The sequence below is a fragment of the Jaculus jaculus genome, chromosome X (assembly GCF_020740685.1).
Source record: "Jaculus jaculus isolate mJacJac1 chromosome X, mJacJac1.mat.Y.cur, whole genome shotgun sequence".
NCBI classification, from domain to species: Eukaryota; Metazoa; Chordata; class Mammalia; order Rodentia; family Dipodidae; genus Jaculus; species Jaculus jaculus.
Window position 1 is genome coordinate 131,658,851 of NC_059125.1, and position 15,367 is coordinate 131,674,217.

Sequence of the window (15,367 nt, forward strand, 5' to 3'; positions counted from 1 at the left end):
CTCAACAAACCAAAAAAATAAATAAAAATAAACAAATAAGTAAAGAAAAATAAAAAAAAATTTAGATAAAGTTAGGAGCATGAACTAAAAAGTAAAAGCAGCACTTTTTAAAGAATAAAGTAAAATTAAAACCCATACTAAAGTGGAAAATGTAAAAATAATTAAAGGAACATCCCAGTGCCAGGGGTAAGATACCTTCTAGTGAGTTGTTCATGGATGCCCTTGAGGTCCCCAAAATAGTAGACGCTGTTGTCACTACCCTTGGGTCGCCTGCCAAAACTAGATGGTAAATCCCTATTGCTGAAGACACCACATTCTTTAGTTGTGGTACAGTGAGACATCAAGCAGGAACTGTGCTGGAAGCTTCCTCTCTGCTTGCTAGCTGCTATAGTGTTGGAAGATGCATAGAGGCTATTGAGGGAGAAAAATCAACAGTTTCACCAAGCAGTAGACCCTATCACCTAGGCAAGATGTGCTCACTTGTATAATGTTGGCATGACTGTTTTGGAGTAACCAGCTACTCTCTGGTTGGATCTAAGGCTTGCTGAACTGGAGGGGATTCATGCCTGTTACTGAAAAACTTATCAAAAGCCTATTACTGGGCTGGAGAGATGGCTTAGCAGTTAAGCACTTGCCTGTGAAGCCTAAGGACCCCGGTTCGAGGCTCGATTCCTCAGGACCCATGTTAGCCAGATGCACAAGGGGGGGCATGCATGTGGCGTTCATTTGCAGTGGCTGGAGGCCCTGGTGCACCCATTCTCTCTCTATCTGCCTCTTTCTCTCTCTGTCACTCTCAAATAAATAAATAAATAAATATATATATATATATTTTTAAAAGCCTATTACTGTAGAGGCCTTGGTGGGGAAGCTACTACTGTTGTTTGACTACATGGATATATTGTGTCCATCAAATGTGCCCTAAATATTTATGTTTATGTCCATAGATTCACGCTGCTCTCACCTTAGGTTAGAGAAGCCTTTCTCTGCAGATGGTGGTGACTACTGGGGAGACTCAGAACTCATCACAGTGCTGAGAAGAAGTGACTGCGAAGGACCTAGCCAGAAAGGAGACACCTGCATCACCCCTCCCCCCAAGGTTCAGGGAATATTATGGGAGAAGCAGTGGAAAGAATGCACAAGCCATGCATAAGCATGTGACATGGTCACTATACGCATGACCATACCTGCACAAGACTCGCACAAGATTGGGCCTAACAACAACAGTTCACCACGAATGATAGAGGATCTCATGAGCTATTGACAGTTAGTGATGGGGGAGGGGAAGACATTTTATTCAGTGGTATAATCACTGGCAAGTTGTCCATGTTCTAGGAAATAATGCCTCACTCATGATCATGCAAGCATCCCTAAATGAATTAAGTGGGACCCACACATACCCCACATGAAAGTAGGAGGGGCCCTGCTTGGGAAGAAAGAACTCATCAGGAGTGGGAAGGGGACATGAGAAGGTAGTAGAAGATTTTATTTTATTAAAAATAAAATCAAGAGCTGGGCGTGGTGGCGCGCGCCTTTAATCCCAGCACTCGGGAGGCAGAGGTAGGAGGATCGCCATGAGTTCCAGGCCAGCCTGAGACTCCATAGTGAATCCCAGGTCAGCCTGGGCCAGAGTAAGACCCTACCTCGACAAACAACAACAACAACAAAATCAATTTTGTGGCTAGAGAGATAGCTCAGCAGTTTAAAACACTTGCTTACAAGGCCTGCTGGCTCAGGTGCAATTCCCCAGTCCTCACTGAAAAGCCAGATGCATGGCTGGAGAGACTGCTCAGTGGTTAGTAGTGATAGTGGCACTTGCTTGTAAAGTCTGATGGTCCCGGTTCACTTCCCCCGTACCCACCTATAACCAGGTGCACAAAGTGGCACATGCATCTGGAGTTCATGTGTAGTGGCAACAGGCTCTGGTGCACCCGTTCTATGCACTTCCCCCCATAAATATATTATTTAAAAAAGCCAGATGCACATATAGCCAGATGCACAAGGTGGCACACACATGTGGAGTTTGTTTGCAGCAGCTGGAGTCCCTGGTGTGCTCATTCTCTCTCTCCTTGCAAATAATGTGTGTGTGTGTGTGTGTGTGTGTGTGTGTGTATGTGTGTGTGTATGTATATATATATATATGTATGGTTTTTTGAGGTAGGGTCTCGCTGTAGCCCAGGCTGACCTGGAATTCACTATGTAGTCTCAGGGTGGCCTTGAACTCACGGCGATCCTCCTACCTCTGCCTCCTGAGTGCTGGGATTAAAGGCGTGCGCCACCACGCCCAGCTAAATAACATTTTTTTAACAGGTAAAAGCTTCTTAGACACTAGAGACGTTTTTCTCAATCCCTTATATACGCTCTAACATTAAGCACTCCCCTTCCACAGCAACCTCTGTCAACATCAAGGGACACTCCTGACTCTTTAGCCATTCCCTCTGCTCAGTCCAGACACTTGCTCTTTATCCATGAACAAGACAAGGGAATTTTGCACTGAAAAACACAGCCATCCACATGGAGCCTGGAACGTGGGGGCCAGATGGTAAAAGAATGGGAAGCTTTGCGGTCGACATGACAAAACTGCAGCCATTCACAGTTGTGCTGAAATGTTAAGAAGCTTTGACATACCTTAAGCATTCCAAAATAGTGACTATCTCATTTTATGACAATTGCTTTCTGTATATCCATTAAAAACTTTTAAAAATTATTTTTATTCATTTATTTTTATTTTATTTTTATTAACATTTTCCATGATTATAAAAAAAATATCCCATGGTAATACCCTCTCTCCCCCCACACTTTCCCCTTTGAAATTCCATTTCCATCATATTACCTCCCCATCTCAATCATTGTAGTTACATATATACAATACCAAACTATTAAAAACTTTTAAAAAAATTTATTTTACTTATTTAGAGAGAGAGAGAGAGAGAGAGAGAATTGGCACATCAGGGTCTCCAGTTACTGTAAACAAACTCCAGATACATGTACCACCTTGTGCATCTGGCTTACTTAAACCTGGATCCTTAGGTTTCACAGGCGAGCACCTTAACTGCTAAGCCATCTCTCCAGTCCTCCTTTTTTGAGGTAGGGTTTCACTCTAGTCCAGGCTGATCTGGAATTCACTATGTAGTCTCAGGGTGTCCTTAAACTCATGGTGATCCTCCTACCTCTGCCTCCCAAGTGCTGGGACTAAAGGCATGTGCCACCACGCCTGGCTCCTCTGTTAAAATCTTGACTAATAGGCATTTTTATTTTTATTTATTTATATTTTTCGTTTTTTGAGGTAGGGCTTCACTCTAGCTCAGGCTGACCTGGAATTCACTATGTGGCCTTGAACTCACAGCAATCCTCCTACCTCTGCCTCCCAGGTGCTGCAATTAAATGTGTGAACCACCATGCCTGGCTGGCATTTTTATTTTAAAAATATTTTATTTATCTGTATGCAGATACACACACACACACACACACAGAGAGAGAGAGAGAGAGAGAGAGAATCAGAGAGAGGGAAAGAGATAATGGGCATGCCAGGGACTAACCTCTGCAAACAAACTGCAGATGTATACTTTGTGTATCTGGCTTTACATGGGTACTGAAGAATTGAACCCCATGTCCTTAGGATTTTAAGGCAAGCATCTGAATTGCTGAGCCATCTCTCCAGCCCCTAGGCAAATATTTTTAGGACAACTATTAAGTGGGTGGGTATGGTAGATCACATCTTTAATCTCAGTACTTGGGAAGGTGAGGCAGGAGGATCACCATAGGTTTGAGGCTAGTCTGGGACACACAATGAATTCAATTTAGGTCAGCTCCTAACTCAGTACTCCCTCTCCATAGGCTAATAACAAAAGTGTTAAGTAAAAGATTATAAACTGGGTGTGGTGGCACACGCCTTTAATCCCAGGACTTGGGAGACAGAGTTTGAGGTCACCCTGAGACTACATGGTGAATTCTAGGTCAGTCTGGGCTAGAGTGCAAAACCCTACCTCAAAAAAAAAAAAAAAAGTAATATAAATGTGTAAGGCAGACCTTGTAGTTTTGACCTCTGGATGTGAAGGTGACCCTGCTTGCTAGTCTACACTTTTTAATTTAATTTAATTTTTGTTTATTTTATTTATTTGAGAACGACAGACAGAAAGAGGGAGGGAAGAAGGGAGGGAGGGGGAGAGAGAGAGCGAACGAGAGAGAGAGAGAGGGAGAATGAGAATGGGCGCGCCAGGGCTTCCAGCCACTGCAAATGAACTCCAGACGTGTGTGCCCCCTTGTGCATCTGGCTAACCTGGGTCCTGGGAAATCAAGCCTCGAACCGGGGTCCTTAGGCTTCACAGGTAAGCACTTAACCACTAAGCCATCTCTCCAGCCCTTAATTTTATTTTAAGAGTGAGAGAGAGAAAATTGGTGTGCCAGGGCCTCAGCCATTGCAATTGAACTCCAGATTCTTGCGCCACCCAATGGGCATGTGTGACCTTGCACTTGCCTCACCTTTGTGCATCTGGCTAATGTGGGATCTGGAGAGTAGAACATCGGTCCTTAGGCTTCTCAGGCAAATGCCTTTAGCCATCTCTCCAGCCCTAGTGTATGCTTTGTGACTCATTAATTATATAATGGAGATGATACACATATTTACAACACTATGTTTGCCTATATGGAAACCTCAAGAGATGTTGGACATGTGAGTTCATACCTGTAATGGCACTCAGGATGTGAAGCAGGAGGACTGTGAGTTAAGGCCAGCATGAGTCTTACATAGCAAGACCCTGTCTCAAAAAACCAAAATGCAACAATTCAAAACAATAACAAAACAAACAAAAAACCCCCTCTAGTATCTTAGTTTTAGCCTAGGGCTTTTAAACACAGATGTTTGTGTATAAGGAAATATATCTCTACAAAAACACATAAGGAACTGTGCAATCCCCACGGAAGCCTGATAGCCCAGGAGTCACAGGGCCCTCGTCATCCAGCAAAGGCAAGAAGTCATTCTTTACACCCTTAAGGTTTGTGCAAACAAAATCTTCTTGCAGCCAGCATGAATGCACGTCACCTTTGCTCTGCTGTGTCCCCAAGGCTAGCTTGGTGGAAAACATTTGGTTGGTCAAGTATCTGCTTTCCCTCCACCCCAAGTGTGGGTCACATCTTCCCCTTGGCATTCTATAGTCCGAGTGTTTGAGGACTGGGCCAGGTATAGGCAGCAGGTAGAAGTTGTGCTGCTGAGCTTTGCCGGAGTCACCACACAAAGCCAACTTGTTCATATTTCCAAGGGAAATGCCCAAATCCAAGGGAGAAATGCTCAGAAGCGTCCAGGGGGCTGGGCCCTTTTGCAGACCTCTCTTGTGTACATTTCATGTGGAAAAGCCAACTGTTCGTTCTGGATGAGACCAGTTCCTGACTGACCTGCGTGAAGGCTGAGGGCTGTTTTTCCAACTGAAGACCTTCACAAGACCTGATCCATCAAGTTGAACCCCAGGCAGAGGCAGAGGGGTGGGGGAGAGGGGGATTTTGGAGGTACTTTGTCACCTCATAGACCAAATCCCAGAAACAAGCAGTGACTCACACATTAGGGTAGTTTCTGGATCAAAGGACCCTCTGTGTGCCCTCTGGGGAAGAACCATTTTGCAGCGTGAAGTCTGCTCTCCATTTCTCCACTGTGCAAGTTCTTTCCCCTGGTGTTCTAAGTGCAGAGAACATGCTCCTGTATCGACAGAGGCATCTCGTAGCCTGGTCAAACACAAAGGACCAAGAATAGATTTGCTCCGTACAGAGAAAAAAGGCTGTGTGACTCTAGGCAAGGGCTCCATAGACCCCCCTTTCTTTCACATTCTGACCACTGACGTCCATATTTTGTTCCTGGCCCCTCCAACTCCATTTCCTCTCCACCAGACGACATTGTTACCACCCCTTGTCACTCCTCACTGCCTACTAGATAAGTCAAAAATCTTACCTTTGCACAATCAAGGGCTTTCATAATCTCTTGAACCTAAATTCCCACTGCTTCCCAAAGCAACAGCCCTGATTATCAGCATGTAAAGCCCCTCCATCCACCCAGCATGCTCACCACAACCCCGGCACTCTTGCTCACCTGAGAGCTAGACACCAGACTTTGTAAATATTCTCTCCTAACTCGTATGATGCCTACTGGCTTTTGTTGATTAGTTCCTGTGCTATATAGAAAACTGGTTTGGTTTGATATAGTCTTACTTGCTTATTTCTTTTTCTTTTTTTTTTTAAATTTTTATTAACATTTTCCATGATTATAAAATATATCCCATGGTAATTCCCTCCCTCCCCACCCCCACACTTCCCCATTTGAAATTCCATTCTCTATCATATTACCTCCCCATTGCAATCATTGTAATTACATATATACAATATCAACCTATTAAGTATCCTCCTCCCTTCCTTTCTCTACCCTTTATGTCTCCTTTTTACTTACTGGCCTCTGCTACTAAGTATTTCCATTCTCACTTGCTTATTTCTTTTTCTGTTGCCTGAGTTCTTTTAGATGTGCTACCCAAAAAATCATTAGGAGGGGCCAGAGAGATGGCTCAGTGGTTAAGGCACTTGCTTACAAAGCCTAAGGACTTGGGTTCGATTCCTCAGTACCCACGTAAGCCAAATGCACAAGGTAGCACATGCATCTGGAGACTGTTTGCAGTGGCTAGAGAGGCTCTCATACACCCATTCTCTCTCTCTTCAAAATTAAATATTTTAAATATCATTAGGAGGTCAATATTCAGGAACCCTTCCTATTTTTCTGCTAGGTGTTTTAGGAGGCTAAGCCTCACATTTGCAACTTTAATCCATTCTGAGTTGATTTATTTTGTATATCATATAAGACAAGGGTTCTGATGCTTTTGCATGTGGAGATCACATCACTTATTTCACATTGTGTTGGCACTCTTGTTAAAAATACATTGATTGTACATATTTGTGTTTATTTCTGGGTTCTCTATTCTGTTTCATTATTCTAAATGTCAATTTTTATGTCAGTGCCTTACTGTTTTGATTCATAAAGCTTTGCAATATAATTTGAGTCTAGGAAGTATGATGCCTTTGCTTTTCGTTCTCAAGATCATTTGGCTATTAGGGATACTGTGGGGTCATGTGAGTTTTAGATTTTTTTCCCATTTCTGTAAAAAAAGCATCTGTAGAATTATGATGAGAATTTTATTTAATCATCACTTCAGCAGCATGGACATTTTATGAACATGGGTGGTATCTCTATTTACTCATATGTTTTCTCAGTTTCACAATGTTTTATAGTTTTCAATGTACAGATCTTTCACCTTTTTAGTCAAACTTGTTTGTAAGCATTTCAATGCTTTTGCAAGTGATATTTTTAAAAATTATCTTTTCATTTAGTTTCTTACTAGTATATGGAAATAAAGTTGATTTTTGTGTGAATATTCATGTGTGTGCAGGTGGGTTCACCAAGGCCTCCAGCCACTGCACACAAACTCCAGATACGTGAGCCACCTTGTGCTTATGTGGGTACTGGGGAATTGAACCTAGGCCCTTAGGCTTTGCAGACAAGTGCCTTAACTGCTAAGCCATCTTTCCAGCCCTGTTTCTTCCTTTTTGATTTCAGGATCTTTTCTTTCTTTTTATCATGTGATATCTTTTTTTCTTAAAGCTAGAATTCAACAACAAGATACTCATCAATAACTCCACCAGCTACTGGAGACTAAACAACACACTTTTAAACAATGAATGGGTCGTGGAAGAAATCAAAAAAGAAATTGTAAAATTCCTAGAGTTGAATGACAATGACAACACAAGCTACCAAAACTTATGGGACACAATGAAGACAGTCCCAAGGGGAAAATTCATAGCACTAAATGTCTTTATAACAAAGACAGAGAGATCCCAAATTAATAATGTAAGTATCTACCTAAAGGCACTTGAAAAGCAAGAATCCAACCCTAAGAGCTCCAGATGGAGAGAAATAATGATTAGAGCAGAAATTAATGAATTGGAAACTAAGAAAACAATTTTGATGAAAAGAAGAGCTGGTTCTTTGAAAAAAATAAACAAGATTGACAAACCCTTGGCCAATTTGATCAAGCAAAAACAGAGAAGTCTCAAATTAACAAAATCAGAAACAAAAAAGAGAGAGCTCTAGAGATATCAATGAAATTAGAAGAATCATCAGGGCATACTTCCAAAACCATTACTCCACAAAATTGGATAATCTAGAAGAAATGGATGAATTCCTAGACACATAGCACCTACAAAAACTAAACCTAAATCAGATTAATCTCCTAAACAAACCCATCACATCCATGGAGATTGAAAAGGCAATAAATAACCTCCCCCAAAAGAAAAGTCCAGGACCAGATGGCTTCTCAGCTGACTTTTATCAAACCTTCATTGAAGAACAGAAATCATTTTTTCTTAAACTATTTCACATAACCAGAGACCAAGGAGTCCTCCCTAACTCCTTTTATGAAGCTAGCATCGCCCTAATAACAAAACCAGATAGAGATGCACCAAGAAAACTATAAGCCTATATCCTTAATGAACTCAGATGCAAAGATCTTGAACAAAATCTTTACAAACTGAATTTAACAACACATCAAAAGCATTATCCACCTTGACTAAGTAGGCTTCATCCCAGGGATGGTTCAATTTAGCGAAATTGGTCAACATAATACACCACATAAATAAACTTAACCATAGAGCCATATAATCATCTCAATTGATGCAGAGAAGACCTTTAACAAAATACAACACCACTTCATGTTCAAAATGCTAGAAAGAATAGGCATGGAGGGTTTATATCTCAACACAATAAAGGCTATATGTAAAGTTCTTATATCCCAAATAATACTTAATGGGAAAAGACTCAAGGAGTTCCCATTGAGATCAGGAAGAATACATGAGTTCCCACTCTCACCACTGCTCTTCAACATAGTACTAGAAGTCCTAGCTCAAGCAATAAGACAGGAGAAAGAAAGAAAAAGGATTCAAATTGGAAAGGAAGAAGTTAAGTTAGCCCTATTTGAAGATGCCATGATCCTATACATAAATGACTCGAATGTCTCCATCTCAAAATTTCTAAAGGTGATAAATTCCTTCAGCAAAGTGGCAGGATACAAAAATCAATGCATAAAAGTCAGTAGCCTTTCTATATGCAAAGGACAAATACACAGAAAGAAATCAGTGAGGCTGTCCCATTTTCTTTCTTCTCCTTCTCCTTCTCCTTCTCCTTCTCCCTCTTCTTCTTCTTCTTCTTCTTCTTCTTCTTCTTCTCCTTCTTCTTCTTCTTCTTCTTCTTCTTCTTCTTCTTCTTCTTCTTCTTCTTCTTCTTCTTTTTTTGAGTAGGGTCTAACTCTACCACAGGCTGACCTGGAATTCACTGTGTAGTCTCAGGGTGGCTTCGAACTCATGGCAATCCTATCTCTGCCTTCCGAGTGCTGGGATTAAAGGTGTGCACCACTACGCCTGGCTGGCTGACCCTTTTCAATAGCAACAACAAAACAAATACCTTGGAATAACACTAACCAATGATGTGAAAGACTTATATAGTGAAAACATCAAAAAATCTCAAGAAAGAAATTGAGGAGGACTCGAGAAGATGGGAAGAAAGACTTCCTGTGCTCCTGGATAGGTAGAATTAATATTGTGAACATGGCAATTCTACCATAAGCAATATACAGATTTAATGCAATACCAATAAAAATACCAGCATCATTCTTCACAGAGATTGAAAAAGTGATCTCAAAATTTATATGGAATGACAGCAGGCCTCAGATATCCAAACATGTTCTCAGGAAAAAAAAAAAAAAAAATCACCTTTGGAGTTATCACCATACCTGGTCTAAAGCTATCTTACAAAGCCGTAGTAACAAAAACATCATGGTAATGGCATAAGAACAGAATCATAGACCAATGGAACAGAATTGAAGGCTCAGATCTTAGGTCATGTAACTACAGCTACTTGATCTTTGACAAAGGAGCCAATAACATAGACTGGCAAAAAAATAAACTCTTCAACAAATGGTGTTGGACCAACTGAATGACCATATGAAAAAAACTTACACTAGACCCACTCATCTCTCCATATACAAAAAGCAAGTCCAAAATGGATTAAAGACCTCAATATAAGACCTGAATCTCTTCAACTACTGGAAGAAAAAATAGGAGGCACTCTCCGTGATATAGGAGTGGGGAAAGAATTCCCCAACAAAACCCCAGGAGCCCAGGAAATTAAACAAGCACTCAACCAATGGGATCTCATGAAGCTAAAAAGCTTTTGCACAGACACACCATAAGCACAGCCAATAGGTTACACACTGAATGGCAGAAAGATTGTAAGAGCCACAGGTTGAGACATCATGCCCAGAAGCATTTCCTTTCCCCCCAAATAACTGACTACTGCTCCCCTAACCCATAAACTACAACCCCATGGGAACTACCTGCAACCCTACTGAGGAGTGTCCCAGTGGAATGGGGGCAGGGACAAGGGAAAAGAGGGTACCAACATACGATGTATCCATACGAAACATCTTATTAATAATAATAAGCATTAAAGAAACACTTTTGGAGCTGGGTGCGGTGGTGCATGCCTTTAATCCCAGCATTTGAGAGGCAGAGATAAGAGGATTGCCATGAGTTCGAGGCCATCCTGGGATTACATAGTGAATTCCAGGTTAGCCTAGGCTAAAGCAAGATTCTACCTCAAAAAATCAGAAAGGAGAACACTTTTGGGCTGGAGAGATGACTTAGTGGTTAAAGCACATGCCTGCAAAGCCTAAGGACCCCAGTTCAATTCCTCAGGACCCATTTAAGCCAGATGCACAAGGAAGCACATGCGTCTGGAATTCACTTGCAGTGGCTGAAGGCCCTGGCATGCCCATTCTTTCTCTATTGGTCGCTCTCTCAAATAAATATTTTTTTAAAAAAAAAATTATTTGACACAGAGAAAGAAACGCCCACGTGTGTATATGGGTATTCCTGGGTCTCCTACCACCACAGTCAAATGCTTGTCTAGTTCTATGTGGATTGCTGGAAACTGAACCTGGACCAGCAGCCTTTGCAAGCAAGTACCACAACCACTGAGTCATCTCTTCAGCTCTTAACTAATAGTACTATGTTGATCAGAAGCTATAAGAGTGGAATTCTTGGCCACTACTGAATTTCACATGAAAAGTGTTTGGCTTTCTTCCATTGGCATACTGTTCATTATGAGCCTTCCATAAATGGTCTTTAGTGTATGAGGACATTTTCTTCTATACTCAATTTGGTATAATTTTTTTGTTGTTGTTTTGAGGTAAGGTCTCACTCTACCCCAGGCTGACCTGGAACTCACTATGGAGTCTCAGGGTGGCCTCGAATTCATAGCGATCCTCCTACCTCTGCCTCCCGGGTGCTGGGATTACAGGCGTGCACCACCATACTCAGCTAATGTGTTGTGATTTTTAATAAAAAAATGATTTAGCTGGGCATGGTGGCACACGCTTTTAATCCCAGGACTGAGGAGGCAGAGGAAAGGATCGCTGTAAGTTTGAGGCCAGCCTGAGTCACTCATAGTGATCCTCCTACCTCTGCCTCCTGAGTGCTGAGACTAAAGGCGCACACCATTACACCTGGCTTAAAATCTTTTTTAAAAATTATTTTTTTGGTTTTTTATTTATTTGAGAGAGAGGCAGAGATATATAAAGAGAATGGGCGCACCAGGGCCTCCAGCCACTAAACAAATTCCAGATGTATGCGCCACCATGCGCATTTGGCTTTCATGGCTACTGAGGAATCAAACTGAAGTTGTTACCCTTCTCAGTCAAGTCCTTAAGTGCTGAGCCATCTCTCCAGCCCTAAAATCATCATCATCATCTTTTTTAGTTTTTGGTTTTCCAAGGTAGGATCTCACTCTAGGCCAGGCTGACCTGGAATTCACTTGGTAGTCTCAGGGTGGCCTTGAACTCATAGAGATTCTCCTACCTCTGCCTCCCAAGTGCTGGAATTACAGGCATGTGCCACCATGTGTGGCTCCTAAATTTTTTTTTTTTCGAGGTAGGGTCTCACTCTAGCTCAGGCTGACCTGGAATTCACTATGGAGTCTCAGGGTAGCCTCGAACTCATGGCAATCCTCCTACCTCTGCTTCCCGAGTGCTGGGATTAAAGACGTGCGCCACCATGCCCGGCTCTAAAATCTTTTTTGATGTAGTGTTGCCATATAGTTCTTGACACCGCCACCTGGCTACACAGTCCTTCCCATGTGCCAGCTCTGTGCTCTCCTCAGTGAACTCACAGACTAATACGCAAGAAACTTGAATGCTGTTTGCCAATAGCCACATCTCCCCAAAGTTCTGAGGATCGGACTTACTTAACTCAGTGTTCCAATAAGTGAGTGCCCATCACCTGCTGCGCTTACTTCGTGTGGCTGTTTGCTCTGAGAATCAGATAGGAGCTGGGTGGGAAGCCCTTTGGACACTCTTATTGTTGCTGAAAGCACTGACTGGAGGTTTGGGGGCTGATTTGACTGTTCCAATTGTTCTGGCCTTTTCTAAACACAGCCTAAATCCCCACAGAGAACTGCTGGGTTTAGTAGTCCAATGTGGTTTCAGGGCTTCTCAACAGCTTTGAGTACAGCACGGGTGTTGAACAGGCCAAACTCCATGTTTTGATAAAGTGACAAAAGTCCAACTGATTTTGCTCCCATGCTCATCAATGGGCTTCGAAGCGTGGTCCCAGGCACCATGGTGGTTCCTACACAGATCTAACCATGCCCTCAGATAAAAAGCTTCAGAGCTTCCAAATGCCTTGGCTCTCTGGGACAGACATTGTTGGCATTGCTATTTATTGAGCATTTAGTATGTGGCCCACACAGTATATCGTTTATTTCACACATAATCCTCACATCAACCCTGTTATTTTCCATCTGACAGACGAGGAAAAAGTTCATAGAGATGAATTGACTGGCCCCAGATCTCAGTTATATGTGATTCTAAAACTTAATCTTTGTAAGATATCCTGCTTTGTAAGATGTATGCTACACTCTGTGGCCCAGAACTGAGGACAAGGAGTTAAAAAAAAAAATTGTTATTAAGTAATCCCTTGTACCAGTTTAAAGCTGCCATTGAACTCCTATTGGTGGGCTTATAAACCTCTGCAATTGTGGAATCTCCTCTGACACGTAAGTATGGTTGGTACTGTGAAAACAGGACAGAGAAAGTCAAAGCTGACCGCATGTGTGCCTATCCTTCAGAGGCAGCCGAGGGAATAGTTAGATCATGCAATCGGCAGACAAAAAAAAAAAAAAAGTCGACTTTTCAGAATCAATTGCAGTTAAACTGGCATATCGTAAGCCTCACAAACATGATTACAATTATACCCCTCTTCTGCCAAGGGTTCTTAACCTTTGTCAGTGTGGACCCCTTTGAGAATTAGAGGAAAGTTGTAACCCTGGCCTCAGAGGAATGTATAAATGCAAACCTACAATTTTACACATAGTTTCAGAAAAATTCATTGAGCTTTTTGTGTGTCATCCAAGAGCAACATACCCCAGGTTAAAAACTCCTGCTTTAAGCAAACCTAATTCTATGCTTTCAAAAGTAATAAATTAGAGAACAATGATTCCTTTAAATAACAAGCCAAGCAAGGGCACACAACCCAGCATTTGCTTTCAGAAACTTTTGTTTTCAACGTTGAATCGCCTGCGTGTAACCTCCTTACAACTAAATTTGCCATATTATTAGTTACCCACCAAGGGACCGCCTGACCTTTACTGGGACAGGCCAGAAAACAACTAGAAACTACACTTATGTTTGTTTGGTACTAGAGAATAGACGGTCACTCATAAGACAGGAGAACTGGAAGGGGACTGGACTATATGGCCTTAGCAGCTCCATGAACACTGGGTGTGAAGTGTTCTAAGACCTATGCACCCCTGGTAGAAATGTGAACTGCAGGTTTGCAGCTGCTAAGCAAACGATGGCTTCGTGAGAGGCCAGGAGCCTGGTCAGGGTAGGCTTTCTACACACTGCCTTGCTCACCTCAGTTTGCAGTTAACCTTCTTATACTGGCCCATGTTATTCCCAATAGCAACTGTTAGCTCCTTGCCAACTAGAGGATCTATTGTTCTTTTACAAAAATTGGGAGATAATCCCGACCCAAATCATTCCAAGGCCATTTCCCCCTGGCCTCTTCTTTAAAAACACTGTTAGTTAAAGCCTGAACCCACCTCCAATATAGAAGCCTTCACATAAAGGGTTAGTCACAATGCGCAGATCTATTACAAATAATAGGAAGTGCTTTCTCTTCTTTTCAAACTTATCTAAAAGAAAGGCAGTGTGACGTATTTTAAGACCTGGGTCTGAGGCCCGTGTCCATCTCTGAGCCTCAGTTTCCCCCCAACACGTGGCTAGTGAAAGCTCAGTGTGCAGGCTCACACTGTAATCTCAGCACCCAGGAAACTGAGGCAGGAAGATGACTGTGAATTTAAGGACTGCCTGGGCTGCAGAGTGAACTCCAGACCAGCCTGTGCTGTGGTGTGAGACTTTATCTCAACCCTGTGAGCCCCAAGATGACATTTATCTTGCTCGCTGTCAGGAAGATCCAAACAAGAACATGAGTATACAGATAGTATATTAACTAGAAAGATTTCAAGCCCATGAGAACTCAAAGCATTATTTTACTTGAAGCTTGAGCTTTGAGCTGAGTCATTTGCTCTCTTATTCCTCCATTTCCTCTCCCTCTCACTTATTCAGAAAGAAAGTTATTAAGGCCTTAGTATTACTGGGCGCTCTAGGCAGCTCAGGCAGATTTTCTAGAATTGGAAACAGGACTTGCAAAAGCAAAAGAACACTTCAAAGCTCACATCCCTTGATGGCAAGGAACTGGCATATTCTCCACTTCCTACACCTCTTCTCTCCTCTCTTTTCTCTCTCTTCTCTTCCTCCCCCAGGCTAGTGTTCCATTACTCCACGTTGCTTGTCCCCAAACATCTCTCCGCCCTCCCTCCTCCCCGGAAAAAGAAATTGTTACTCACTTATGCAAAAGAAATCCTTGACTCTCCTTGAGCCTTCTGAGGCTGTGAGTCGTGTTCTCTCCTTGTGGGCACGAGGGAAGGGTGAGAAGGGAATGAGGCAGGTCCCTCACACTGGAATCCTCAATGTCCGAACTGTTCAGTTATATATGGTTTTCAGAAGATGCCTGAGAATGTTCACCCTCTCCCTGCCCCGCCCCCCCTGTTCTAATTCACAAGTTGTAAAGCAAACCTGTGGCGCCCAAGTGCACCAGGTGTCTGCAACTTTCTAATTGAGCAAGGCAGACTCCGTCTCAGTCAAGAGTTTTGAAATATTTATCCAAATTTTGGTTTCACCGGACTAATGCCTTAAGCTGGTGCACAATCCCACTTGAAGGTCAATGTTCG

At 42.3% G+C, this 15,367-nt stretch overlaps 1 protein-coding gene across 2 annotated transcripts in view; it reads right to left on the reverse strand.

Annotated features, from left to right (window-relative positions):
* The window catches only part of Plac1 (placenta enriched 1), a 65,624-nt gene extending 50,512 nt beyond the window's left edge, over positions 1-15,112 (reverse strand). For both annotated transcript variants that reach the window (XM_004653799.2, XM_045140543.1), the window contains exon 1: positions 14,984-15,112. The gene's annotated coding sequence lies outside the window, so the exon portion shown is untranslated. The remainder of the gene's footprint in view (positions 1-14,983) is intronic.
* Positions 15,113-15,367: the final 255 nt, after the last annotated feature.